Source organism: Balearica regulorum, chromosome 5, assembly GCF_011004875.1.
Source record: "Balearica regulorum gibbericeps isolate bBalReg1 chromosome 5, bBalReg1.pri, whole genome shotgun sequence".
Taxonomy (NCBI): domain Eukaryota; kingdom Metazoa; phylum Chordata; class Aves; order Gruiformes; family Gruidae; genus Balearica; species Balearica regulorum.
The window spans coordinates 34,049,087-34,062,677 of record NC_046188.1 but is presented as its reverse complement, the minus strand read 5'-3'; the positions used below and the strand labels follow the sequence as shown (position 1 = coordinate 34,062,677).

At 34.0% G+C, this 13,591-nt stretch overlaps 1 long non-coding RNA gene across 1 annotated transcript in view; it reads left to right on the top strand.

Annotated features, from left to right (window-relative positions):
* The window catches only part of LOC142602035 (uncharacterized), a 39,186-nt gene extending 30,845 nt beyond the window's left edge, over nucleotides 1-8,341 (top strand). Inside the window, exon 3 of the long non-coding RNA XR_012835667.1 lies at nucleotides 6,682-8,341. This is a non-coding gene — a long non-coding RNA (uncharacterized LOC142602035). The remainder of the gene's footprint in view (nucleotides 1-6,681) is intronic.
* The last annotated feature ends 5,250 nt before the right edge of the window (nucleotides 8,342-13,591 follow it).

Sequence of the window (13,591 nt, the reverse complement as noted above, 5' to 3'; positions counted from 1 at the left end):
CAATTAAAAAATATCTTTGTATTCTCTGCTATAAGTAAGGAGTGGACAAGAATATGAGTGAATGTCAAAAGGTGCAGAGCCTATTGTCTCTGTATAAATTTCAGCCTAGCTCCAGTTATGCTTTTTGTTATTCTACTCAAAGATGAGTAGAATAGGAGTGGAATTTTCCTAGAATAGGAATATTCCTAGAATAGGAATGGAGCTAGTTTTGACTTTCCTGCTTTTTGTTGTGGGGGTTTTTTTGTTTCTCTTGGACTAAATGTGTTTTTGTAAAACAAACTAACCTACTGGAATGGGATTTAGCAGAAACTTTTTCTCAAGCATGTCCACTGTAATGTAATTTATGACAGATGCATTTTTTTCAGACCAGGGCAGGATTTTCTATGAAACTGACAAAGGTCTCTAAATAATCAGTGGTCTGTTGGCCAGGGGTTTTTGTTTCCCTGCTGTTTGTTTAAATCTGGGTGTATCACGTTTAAATCACCCATCTCCCAAGTGTGGGAAGCTGATCTTCCAAGATGGTGACATGACGGGGGGGGGGGGGGGGGAGGAGCGGGTAGCTTTTTTGCTCCTCTGTGACCTATTCGACTTTTAATTAGTCCAGCAGATAGATTAAAAAATTCAATAGTGAGATGTTCACCTGAGGTGGCAGAAACCTAACTCTGAACTTCTGGCTAGATACCACTGTTACCCGCTCTTGTGTCCAGCTATGTGCAATTTTGAAATATCTTAATGACCACTACTAACGTATTACATTTGGGGAGCTGCTGTCTTATGCACAGTAGGATAGTTCAAGCAGAGAGCTTGAGACAGTTGCTCAGGATAAGAAATTACTCAGTATTAGGTCACACATGTAAGATATTGCAAAATAGTGACCCAAACTTGTACCTGGTCTTATAAGTGTTAGAGGAGTGTTCTAAATTTATACGTTAACTGATTGACTTCAGTTAACACCTTTGACAGCTATGCTGCAGTTAGGATTACTTTATGCCAGTGGCTCATCGCAAAGCTACAACTATAACAGAGAACTTGCTAAGCTACCTGCTTGCCTCGATGCTTTTTTAAGAAATGATGTGGTATCCATGCAATAGGTAGTTGGGTTTTAGTATATTTTCTATGATAATTTTACCATGCTATTGGTTTTAGCCCAGTATTAAACTAACTTCAAATTTTACCTATTTTGAGAAATAAACCAGGAGTAAAATAATTGTAACTTTTCAGAAGTATTGTCTGACTATTCTTCTTAATTTCATGGCTTCCTAGAACAAAAACCTTTTTTTTTAATTTATAATCTTACAATGTTTTGCCTCAACTTGTAGCAGCATTTTTTTCAGTAAATTTAATACTCAAGTACAGTGCTTCACAACACATTGATCTGAAACAGTATTCTTGCTGCTTTGCCAGATTTGTCTCAAGATCAAAGGTTTGAACTCCCTCTTAATGTTAAAATACATATATGGGTCTACTCTTTCCAACCCTTGCCACTCTTGCTCAAGGGAGTTAGAAACACAGATTAAGCCTGATGAAGAACAGCGGTTCTCCAACTCTCATTCTTCAGAGCTGTAGAGTAAGCAACGAACCTTTATGATTTCTTGTAGCACCTTTTCTGGATTTTATGGCTGTAGAAAATAGTATAATGCCCATGGAATTTTTGAAAGTCTTTCCATTGATCTCTCCCAATGAGAGAGCGCCTGCAGCTGTGAATCTACACATGCAGTAGGAAATGTCAGCTTGCAGATCCAGAAGAAAAGACGTGAACTGAAGAAGACTGGGAATTTCTGCCCTAAGATCTATCAGCTATTTTCTGAACCACGAAGCAGAGAGCTGTTTATGTTTGTTACTACTTTTTAATTCCTGTTGGCAGTGACATGCAGACTATGAAATGTGTTAAGCTTGATTTACATAAATCAGAAGGTTGTCAGCTTCTTCCTTTTGGATGTCTATGTTGCCTTAAAATCCAAACTGATGACCTCATTGTAACACAAATAAATAGTGTTGGTAAATGTTATTATAATTTCTTCTATTACTGAACATACAGATGGAAATGCAAAGTTAAAATTTGTGATATTCTTTCTTACATACAACTATGCTTTGTTATCAGTCTTCTGTATTTTGAGACCTTTTTTTTCCATTATCAAAAAAGGTTTTGATATCTGTGTTTCACAATGCTTAACCACATTCACTAAACTTGGTCTTTTGTTTAAAATAAATTTCTGTATTGGTATAATTCATTATATCAATACAAATATAATTTTGAGGCCCTCTAGCTGCCCACCACAATGAAAACAGAAAAGAGAGGAAACATTTTTCATCTCTTAATTCATTGGTTATTTCTCTATGTCATCAAGCATCAGGGAGCACAGACACATCATAGGAACATGAAGGGAAATAAGGCAAATACTGTAATTATAATCAGAAAAGTTTCTGGATAAATTTATAACTGCAAAGAACATCTGCAGTTATTCATACTAGCAGTACACTAGGATTACTCAGTTCATTAGATGTGGTGTTAGATACTTTCTATTAAGGTGGTTGTTTTGTTTCATGGTGAAGCAATAATGCCTTGTGAAGGAAAGTTAGTGATCTCAGTGCACTAAGAACTAACGATTTGGCTTTCTGGTTTACACATTTTCTTAAAAAAAAACCATAAACCCTATTTTTTTTTTCAATTCAGAATAAATAGTTTTCTAAAGTACACAATTTTCTTTGAGATCTTAAATTTTGTTACAGGTTTTTGATGTTTTGGGTTTGTCTGTCAGAGGTGTGTTTATCAAAATAGCAAAATAATTATTTTTGTTACCGCTAGCATGTACCATTTCACAAACTGAATATCTGTAATTTTCATTACAAAAGCCTTGCTGTTTCACCTTTCTGTATTCGGATAGTTGAATGTTGAGCTACTAATGCATAGATTTCCATATTCGGATCTGTTTTTAGTGTTCTCCTCAGTGGATACTATCAGTTATGTGAAATCATGTTTTCACATTTGAAACAAACTACTTAGCTCTGGACTTTTTAAAAGAAAAGTTTTTTTTTTTCTTTTCACCCTTATAAATGTGCCCTTTCCAAATTCTTCCTCTTCTTGCTTTTAAAATCATGAAAAGAGTGAAACAACTATGCTTGTAATTAAAAGTCATTTTTAAAATAACCTCAGAAGATTGTTTCTAGAAATCAAAACATCTTTATGGTCCCATTTCTAAGGAAAGAAAGACAAGTGACTGGGATCTTGTACACTTTACTGTAGTCTACATTAATTACCTTCTATTAAAAAATGACAAAGACCTTTTTGAAAGGGAATCTGGCACTCTTTCCACAGAAATGATGGCAGACACCCTACTCTCTGCTGATTTCTTGACACTTCTAATTACCTGTATTCATTTGAAATCGTTTCCTTTGTAGTGAGTTATTGGCATGATTTTCAGAGAACAAGAGGAAAATGGAAAACATTTTAGCAAGTTAAGAAAAAAAAAATCAACAGTATCATTGTTTGCAGCTTTTGTTGAAACTACCTACGTGAGTCATTTGAGGGACATGAAGGTAAATGAAAGGTTATACTTTGCCCTGCACGTTGTCGCTGGTATTTGTAATGTCAATAACTGTAGAAGGTTGTCAGGAAACTGGAGAGATAAAGGTCAATAGCAATGACAAATATATCATTGTATGTGTTTGAATATGCAATATCAGCCTAATCTCATGGTGGAGGTTTTCACACCCTGGAAATATCAATCAGGTGCTGTATCAGAACTATCCATTGTTTTCCATGTCCCTAGAATGAAATGGGAGATCAGTAGATTTAAGTTTTAGCATGTTTACACTATTTTTTCCAGATTACTTTCTTTATTTAGTACGGAGAAACAAGTTATATTCTCAGAAAGATATTTTCAATGAAATAAAACACTAACAGATTTTTTTTAAAAAAAAGAAGAAAAAGGAGTATCCTAGATTCCTTAATTTGTTACAGGACATTGAATATTAGTTTCTATTTAACATCTGATATTGCCACAGTTTTTAAAACGTTTTTGCAAACCATGCTTTTCTGATAATTGTGTGTAAATCCTTTTGGTTTTTTCATACACTAAGACAGACAACAGCATCTCATTCAGAGTGCCTTTTACAGGGATAGACCTTTATTTTTCACAATCTGTATCAAGATTTCAAAGCTCAATTAAAAGCCACTACAGCCTATAGTTAAATGAATGTGTAAAATCCTTTTGAGAATTAGCTTACGGATGAACACATCAAAGCACCGGATTCTGAGTTGTTACAAATGTGGATCTTGATTTAGGAAAACCTAAATTTGACCTATAGGGGAATACCAAATCACAAGTCGTTACTTTATTATGTGGTTTTCTGTGATTATGCAAGCACAGAAAAACAAGAGATGAAGAGCAAGGAAAGAAATTATGTGAGAGAGACATGTGACATTGAAAGTAAAACCAGCAATTAGTTCACCGAGAATCTTGAGGTAGGAAGGTAGGGGAGGGACGCAACAGTGTGAGGATGAGTTTTGAGAATAGCAGGAAGGAAGTATTGCAGCAAAATAAAGTCTTGTTTGAGAGAAAATTGGAAGAAATACTCTTTCTGGGTAGAGCATTTGAAAAAGCGATTGGATGAAGTCCAATGTAGTGCAAAAAAAATGCTGAAAACACACAGTAAAGGCACAAAGAAATTGCTATAGAAGGATCCAAGCATCAGCCTGTCTGAAACATCTGTGAATCTGTTTTGTTGGGTTTTTTTTAAATAAACCAAGTATAAAAATATTTACTAACCCTGAATTAACGATTTCACTCTTTCCTTAAATACTAGTTCCTTTTACAAGATGTAGCACTTTGAACCTGTGTGAATGTATCACTTCTGTGAAGCGTCCCTAAAATTCTGAGAACTTCAACACAAAACTGTAGGAACTTCAGAGTCATTTGCTGTTGAGTGACTTGTAGTTTCAGGCTTTATTCTATTTATTGTGTTTTATCTATTATTTAGTGACTGATTTCAGTGACATTAGTTGCTGCTGAGCACATTTTACTTTTCAGAATTTGACTTTTAATTTAGTAAAACACTTCAATGTGCTTAATAACAATTTTAAAATGCATCATAAGTCTATGCTGTTCAGCAAAGCATTTAAGAGTTTGTTGTCTACTACCACAGTTCAGAGGGTTTGAGGAAGTGCTTGAAGAAGTCCACTGTTGGCTGAAGTGTTTTGCCAGGGTCATTTCCTAGAAGTCCTTTTGACCTCCAAATACATTTTTTTTCCTGAGAGTAAACATCTTAGCTGGGTTTCCAAGGACATAATAATGACTGAAAAGGTAATACCCCCTGTTGCATTCCTAGAAGTGAATGCATCCCTGCCTAATTTTAAGACATCTGTCACCCAGGTAATTTGAAATCTTTTTTTTCAAATTTTGAAAAGAAAAATATTCCATCTCATATGAAACATTACTGCTCTTGAAGTATCACAGCTTAAGGTAGTATCTTGTTCTTCAGTCATGTGATATATGTACTTACCTTGAGGGACACTTCATTAAACCAGCTATTGAAATGCAACACCAATTAAAAAATTTTACACTACTGTCTGAGAAATGGGCTTGTAGTTCTAGACTGTGCATTGCCTACACCATTGGCCTAGGAATTTTAGCATATGTTGAAATTTTTGTCTTCTCTGTGCGTATGGTGTCCAATACAAATTATTATAGACAATTAGAGTTAATTTAGATTGTTCTCTTTTTTCTTTCTCTCCTTCTCTCTCCCTTCTGCTTTCCACTGCCTACCCTTTCCCTTCTCTCTTCCCCCTCCTCTCCTCCATGTCCCCCTCCTCCTCTCCCCCCTCCTCCCTCCCCCGCCCCCTCCCTTTCTTTCCTTCTGTCTTACAGTACAAGGCTTTTCAAGTGCAGAGTGTTTGTTTGTCTACCTGTTCTATGTACTTGTTCCACATACATTGCTCCATTAGACTTCCCCACTCTGTCTTGCGTACACATAAAGGTATGTCAGTTAACTTTTCCATTTGAAAACAGTCCCATCCCTTATTATGGAACAACCTTTCTTAGACTTACTATTTTCACTGAAATGCTTAATTATATCCATTGTCCAAGGTCTGTTATGTACTCAAGCTCATGACACTGCTATTGAGATGACTGCAATTATAAGGCTGTGAAGAGACAGAGTTGCATTGCTGGTTTGAATCTGCGTTTTAGCACTCTGTAATGGAAATAATCTTTCAGCAACTGCAACCTCTTTGTGTGTTTTGTGTGGAAGAGAAACAAAAAGTAATTCACAATATGTGCATACATAGCTATCAGATAATCTCCTAAGTATTGTGAAATACATGGATGAGGATTAGATGCTCCCAATACCCAGATAAATTCTAGGCCGAAATGCGTTGCTTTGGAAATTGAAAAATTTTGAAGTACTTCTGAAATATACATTTACTTCCCGTACTCATGTGGGCTGAAGAACCTATCAGCCCAGCGATTCCTTGATTTTATTAGCTTTGAATGTTTTCATATAAGCTGTGAAAGTTCTGTACACTACAAATATCTGAACCAAACTTTATAGTCTGTGAGATATTATTTGGAGACCATGGCTGATCTTCTGAATGAAGAACAAAGAATGTATAATTATTAGCTACAGGTTTTTTTGATACTCTTTTCCAGATAAAGTAGTGCTATATTTTTCTTTATTTTGCAGGGTTTCAGCATATGAATACTGGAATCTGGTGTGAACTTTTGAAGAGCATTGCCCTGCTCTTGAGTAAATACCACCTTCGATGTCATCAAAAAGGAGCGTGCCTATACATTGACAGCAGGCCGTAACAGAGCAGATCTTTCCTAACCATTTTCTTAAAGTATATTAGTCCTTAAATTCTGGACATTTATTTGTATTTCTTAAGAAATATCACAATATCATACATTATCTAATCATTTTCTTGCCAGGTAAACTACCAGTATTACAGAGGTCAATTTGTATGTTTGCATTAATGCGTAATGGTGAATACCTTTTGGATTTTAAGAACTTCACAGTACTGTAAAAGTGCTGCAAATAAATTATTTCACACTTGATTTTATTCTTATTAAAGGGAAAGTGCTGCATATTTTAAAATACATGGATATAAACATAAAAGACCTAAAAATAGACTCATGCAAGTGTCTCCCAGTTTCCACCTTGCTATTTAATGCAGAATGTTAAAACCCTCACATGTGAAACAATTTTTATTTAGAAATGCATATTTGTGATTTCTTTTTGACAAAGAAAGGCCTTTTGTTCTGGTTTCTTCAACAGAACCTCATTTTGTGACTTTCTACTGTCCCCTAGTGGCATTTGAATCTTTGTAACTATTGTGATATTGCCGTTCTGCATTGCTTCTGCGCTTTTTCGTTTCCTTGAGACTATCATTAACCAAACATTTAAAATACTATTAAACAACCCATCAACTGACTGTGGAAGCAATAACATTGCTCTTTAGCCCAAGCGGTCCTTTCAGATATTTTAAAATGATATAAACAAAGCCAGCAACCATATGCTATCTATATAATGCATTACTTCATTACAGTAAACATTTCAGATTTGCAGAATGTTAACACAAACCTGATGAAAGAAAAATGTTATTAGTTGTGACGAGCCTATACATACCCTACAGTAGCTAAAATGTAATTTGTGACAGGTTAGAGAATTATTGTCAGTAGTCTTGGAGCATGCATTCCAGCTATTCCTTTTATTTCCTTCCCTTTAAACTCACACTGCCTTTCCATTAGATTGGTTAGCAAATTTACTATACCCCACAGTGGCACTTTACATCAAATATTAATATATTACAGAGAAGTACCATATTAGTATCTATCTCAACTGATAGCTATTGAAAATGGACTTCTTAAGTTTTCCAGATGTTCTATATAGACATACACATTGGATAGCTTTCACTTTCTTAAATGCATAGTTGCCCTTTCTTTCTTGTGGGTGCGTATATCTCCTTTCTTCACATTCAATAAGAGTCACACACATTTTCTCAATTTCATCTAGTTTTTGATTTGGATATGCCGGGGTGTTGGGTTTTTCATTTTGTATGCAACCAGAAGCAGACTGCTATAGTCCCCTGCTATCATGGGGCTTCAGTGATTAGTTCTCCCTTTACGCTAATACTCAAATATTTCTTTATCTGAATTTATATATCTGTATACAAAAGAAAGACTGGATAGTAGAGATTTTTACATGTCATTTTATACTGATGAGTCACATTTAACATAGGAGTTAAATTCTCCAGATTTGGAAAATCTGAATAAGATAACTGAGAATTCATTTAGCGTAACCAATGACATTTTGAATAAAGGTGCAAAACGTGAATTTTGGGTTGGTTGGGGTTTTTTTGTGGGTTTTTTTTTGTTTGTTTGTTTGTTTGTTTTTCCAAAAAAAATGTAGATGTACAAACATACACACACACATATACATTTAGAATTAAAAGAATGAGAACTCCTTTAAGCTGTTTGTTTTCTTAAACTTTCTATAAGATTAACAAAATAGAGGTCGGGACAAGAAATGCCTGTTTAGTATCTACCATACTATTTTTAGTTCATAGCTATAAAAAATGACAGCACTGCAAGTACAAGGTATAGCGAAATTTGGCCCATTAACTCAGCATTTTAGGAATCAAAGAGATATATATTGCATTAATGACTTCTTGGCACTGCCTACTAGAGTATTATGGTTATAATAGCTATCACACTAAAACTGCTGTTTTACACTTTTATCTTGAACTGGAGCGAAGGCAGAAACCCTTCAGCCATCATATTTTCTTAAAATGGTTCATTATATGCTGTATGCCTTGGTTTGAAAATAAGAAAGAACGTGGTATGACAATTTTTACAGTTTGTATTCTTAAAAAGACCAGAAAGATTGGTTGCTAGCTTTGAGCCTTGTCTGTCTTCAGTAGTCATATTGCAATTCTGTGTAGATCTGCTTATCCATCCTTAGGTTTGATTAAGATATCCCAAAACAAAGCCCTAGAGTGCTGTCGCTTTGGGCACAAACACACAAAAATGCAACCAATGCTAACATGCTGCTTAATATCATTTCTCAGATGTGGAAAGAAGAGATGTTAAAGCTCTGAGATTATACAAGAAGGCTTAAAATCTGTTCCTCTTTATTTGTACTCTGTCATATGATGTGGTGCAGCTTTCAAAATTACTTCTTTGATTTTATTTTTTTTTAAACAATAATATCTCAAATTGTAATGTAGAACTTTTACAGCTTGCTTTCTCACAATTTTTTTGTCTTCTTGACATTTTTAAAAATAATCCTTCAGTAAGCAGATTTTTATTAAGATGTAGCTGCTGTGTTATGGGAAACACTGGAACTGCTTTGACAGGCTAAAATGGAATGGAATTTTTTCTTTGAAATGTCGTGTAGCTTTGTTTTAGCAAAACATAGCTTGTTCATAGCCTAAGTTTAAAAGATAAAATTATCTATGTCCTTTTTATTAGGAGGTTATATGTTTATGGCTGTCTAAAGAATTTCCTGAAAAAGACTTGGTATAAGTTTGCCTAATTATTACTAAGATACTACAGAAGATTAGAAAATAGATGGCTTCACTGTAAATCACCAGAACAGCACATCACTATCAGTGGCCTACTTCCCCAAAATTAGTTTTCTCCAAAACATCTAATAAAGCTAAGCAGTCTCACTTTTTACAACTCAGGAGACTATCTAAACAGAATGAACAGATTTATAGGGTTATTTTTAGTATGTGTCACTTGCATTACAGTTTACATTTGCTTTTGAAGCTTATTTGACATTCTTGGTAAAAAAATATAGTCAGAAATCTCATTAAAGTCCTTCATAAAGTACAGTCTCAATAGGGTTGTTACCTCTCCCCCCGAAAAATGGGGAGAAAAAACAAGACATGCATGTGTGCATCATGTGGTTTGGATTTGATGTTAAATTTTTTTTTTATTACTATTTAAATAAGAAATTGAAACACCTGCAGATAGATGAATGTGTAAAGAATGTTTATAATAATAATTGCTCAACTCACAACTAGGATAAGTAACTAAGCAGTATTTCACAGAGCAACAGGTAAATGCTGACATGTCTAAAATGGCAATTATTTTCTTCCATCACCACAAGAAATAATTGTTTATTGAGGTAAAACAAGTATTAAGGTCTTGAAATGTAGAATGCCGTGCTTTTCTGAAAGCCATTCTTCTGTGAATTGGCTATATAAAAAAGGTTATATAAGATGCTGACATGTGATGCTGAGTATCTTTTCTGAACATACAATGATGTGCTCTATGATGAAATACAGAGTTACAGACATACATGTTAAATCCAGCTGGGGAGAAGTGCCTCTGTGTGTGTTTAATAGCATATAGCCTTTGTATTTATTTTTTATGAATATTTGTATGAACTGCAGAATATTGAGGAGATAAAACTGAATTCACATTAAACCAATTTATGTGTTCTTTCATATTTATGGAAATACTTTGATGATGTTAAACTTTAAAGGAATGTAAGCCGACATTGCTATTTTTTGCCTTCTGGACCTGTTGTATTAATCAGGTTACTGTAAAACTGTGGAATAAGGAAATGCCTTAACCATAGATATCACTCAGCTGCAGAATTCAAGTAGATCTTAAATTTCAAGATATGACAACAAACAGGAATTTTAGATAGATAGACAACTCTGATAAGATTATGTTTTAGAATAAGATTTCTTGAAACTGCTAGGGTGCTAGTGTTAGGTGACTTGTGAGAAAATCATGTTTCCGTGCAGACTAACTTCTTTTCTTATGCACACACATGCACACGATTCTATAGGCTTTTAAAAATCAGTTTGCTGTAACCATTTTTAAGTATTAAAAGTCAATGTGCAGCACTTAAACATTGAAACAAATCATTTCTATAAATGTATCTCTTGACAGATTGCTTTCTACAAGGCTGGCATGGAATTGAAAGAATAAAATGACACAGTCAGGCTAATAGGGTAATATTAATCATATCTATGGTGAAGAGGAAATTGAGATAACTTGGAAGGGTTAAAAGTGGGCTGGTTTCTTTCCAGACGTATATTTAGGAGGTTTTTCTTCTATCTGCCTGAATATTAATTCAGCAAAGTAAAAGTAGCAAATGGTTACTGTAGTCAGCCAGCAAATTGTGTATGAAACAAAGAATTACTAGGTTCATACAAGCTGATAAAGGATTACTACACAGACAAAGCCATTTAAAATTTGCAGCTCCAACCAGACAATTTTTTTATGTTTTACAAAGAAGTACAATTACATTTTGAATGACCTTATGCCACAATGATGATATAAAGAACAGATTTGTCTCTGCTCCTGGGTCTAGCTTGTATATCCTGTATACATTAGTGCATTTCAGTTGGTGTAGCTCTGATGATTGTTTATCTTTGTCAATTTTAAGATATGAATTAAACTCAAATGTCTTTCGAATGTGATACTGTACTTACTCTGTTCAAATAATAAAAATAATTTATTGCAGTAATCTGGATTTATGTCTTGGTTAGTTAGAGTAAATATATGGCCTCTATGGGATTCCCTTTTGCCCCTTAAATTCCACAGCGCTTTAAAATGTACTTGTGAGTTAGAGAAAGTTTAGTATGTTTTGCATAAAATGCTTTAAAATTTACACTAATGAGAAATTAAACTTAAAAATAATGTTGACAAACTACACGTTATTTCAAGTATCCATTGCAATTTTAAATTCAGCAGAGTTAAGATCAGCTGATAAGACATTTGGAAACTAAAAGGTTGACTATCTATATGTTATTTATATTATACACATATTATTATAATCAAAACATTAAAGGTGTTGAAAAGGTTTTATCTACCTGGTACATCTTTTATTATTCAGTTTTGAACTACTAATTTCTATTTGTATTTGTGGTGTTAAAACCTTTCCGTGATTTATAGTATTGTATAATTTTTCTTTCCTCATTTCTGTCATGGTGATGATAAACCCACACCTATTCATCTATCTGTGTTAATGAACCAGTACAAAAGTCGAGATATTAAAGAAAAATTATCTCATTAATTGAAGGCAGTCTTGTATTTGATTGCAATGGGAAATCTAAATACTGTTCCACGCTTTTTAGGAAAGTCTGCTTATGGTTTTTTTGACTAACAAAATCTAATGCATATAAAAATGTTAGCTCTAACTAAATCACTCATTGCTTTTTACAGATAAGATTTTTCAGCAAAAAGTTTAATGAGAGGGAAGTGATGAGAGAATTTTCTTTACTAGAAGAAAACTAGACTGCTATACCTTACAAAATAATGTGGCTTTCTTTGTGGTTTAGTGCATTCTGTAACATGAGTTAAATTTATGAAATTATTAAAAAGAGTATATGAGTGTATAATCATAATTAACCTTAGTTTCTAAGGTGGTGATGTAGCTGCAAACTGCTCTTCAATTGGGGAATGGAGCTTTTAACTGTTTTGAGGCAGGTACCAAACCAGTTGGTCTTTTTTTTATTTATTGGGATAAATTGTACCTTTTATCCTGTTAGTTCAAGCTAGGATAAGGATGCTGCTTCATTTTAATATTCTTGCCCTACCTATTTGTACCTATTACATCAGTATTGTGTCTACCGCAACATGTGGATAGTTTAAACACAAGTTGATCCCCTAAATAAGCATGTATTAAGTGAGAAAGCATTTTTAATAACTGTATTGTGCAGTTCTGTATCTAGGTATGCTTTTAATTAAACACTAGTCCATAAATAAGCAAATAATAGAAATTAGCAGAGAAGCAGTTGATCTAAATCATGACAGTAGCTCATTTATCTTTGTCCTAACAAGACAATAGGAAATGACACTAAGCCGTTGTTTTCTATGCATTAAGATTTCCTTCTTAAACAAATGCAATTGAGGCAGTTTGTTTTTCAGCGACAGCCCAGCACGCAATGCCAGTGGCCAGAGTTTTGTCTTGTCTTCATCCAGCGAAGGATTAATCTTTGTGATGGTGCAAACAAAATGTATGTCTGAGGTCAAAGTGCGGGTTGCCTTTTGGGATCTGCATTACATTAATGTCATTTTTGGGTTCCTGACGTTAATCAAAACCAACACCATAAAGCGTCACTTAGCTAATTTGTGTATTATTGTCAATGTTACCATTAATTATGCGTTTGTGAGGAAAAAGAGGATTAATGAGATGTCACAGGTAATTTACAATGATCAGGCTCCCCAGGACATTAAGAAAACACTAGCTGTGTAAGATTACCATTCAAACATAATAGTGCTCATGCAGGAAAGTCTTTGTTAAGTCTCTGAACCAAGTTTTTCTATCAGTATGAAATTTATTTTGTATTGGCCATAGAATGTTTATTTTAAAATAAAAGCGGTATAGCAGTTTGGGTTTTTTAACTGAGCTCTCTATTGAACACATTAATACAAAACCGGTGTCATGTTTTAATTGGGCAATCCTTGGAAAAATATACTCTGTTGTACTGAATTGCTGTGAGATACTCTTTTCACTGAAAAATTTCTACAGGCAACATTAATGAGCACAAAGTCTCATTAAAAGTGAGAGATTATCAAGTGATAAAACCATCATTAACAGATAGTTACTGTAGTATGATGCTCTCAATATA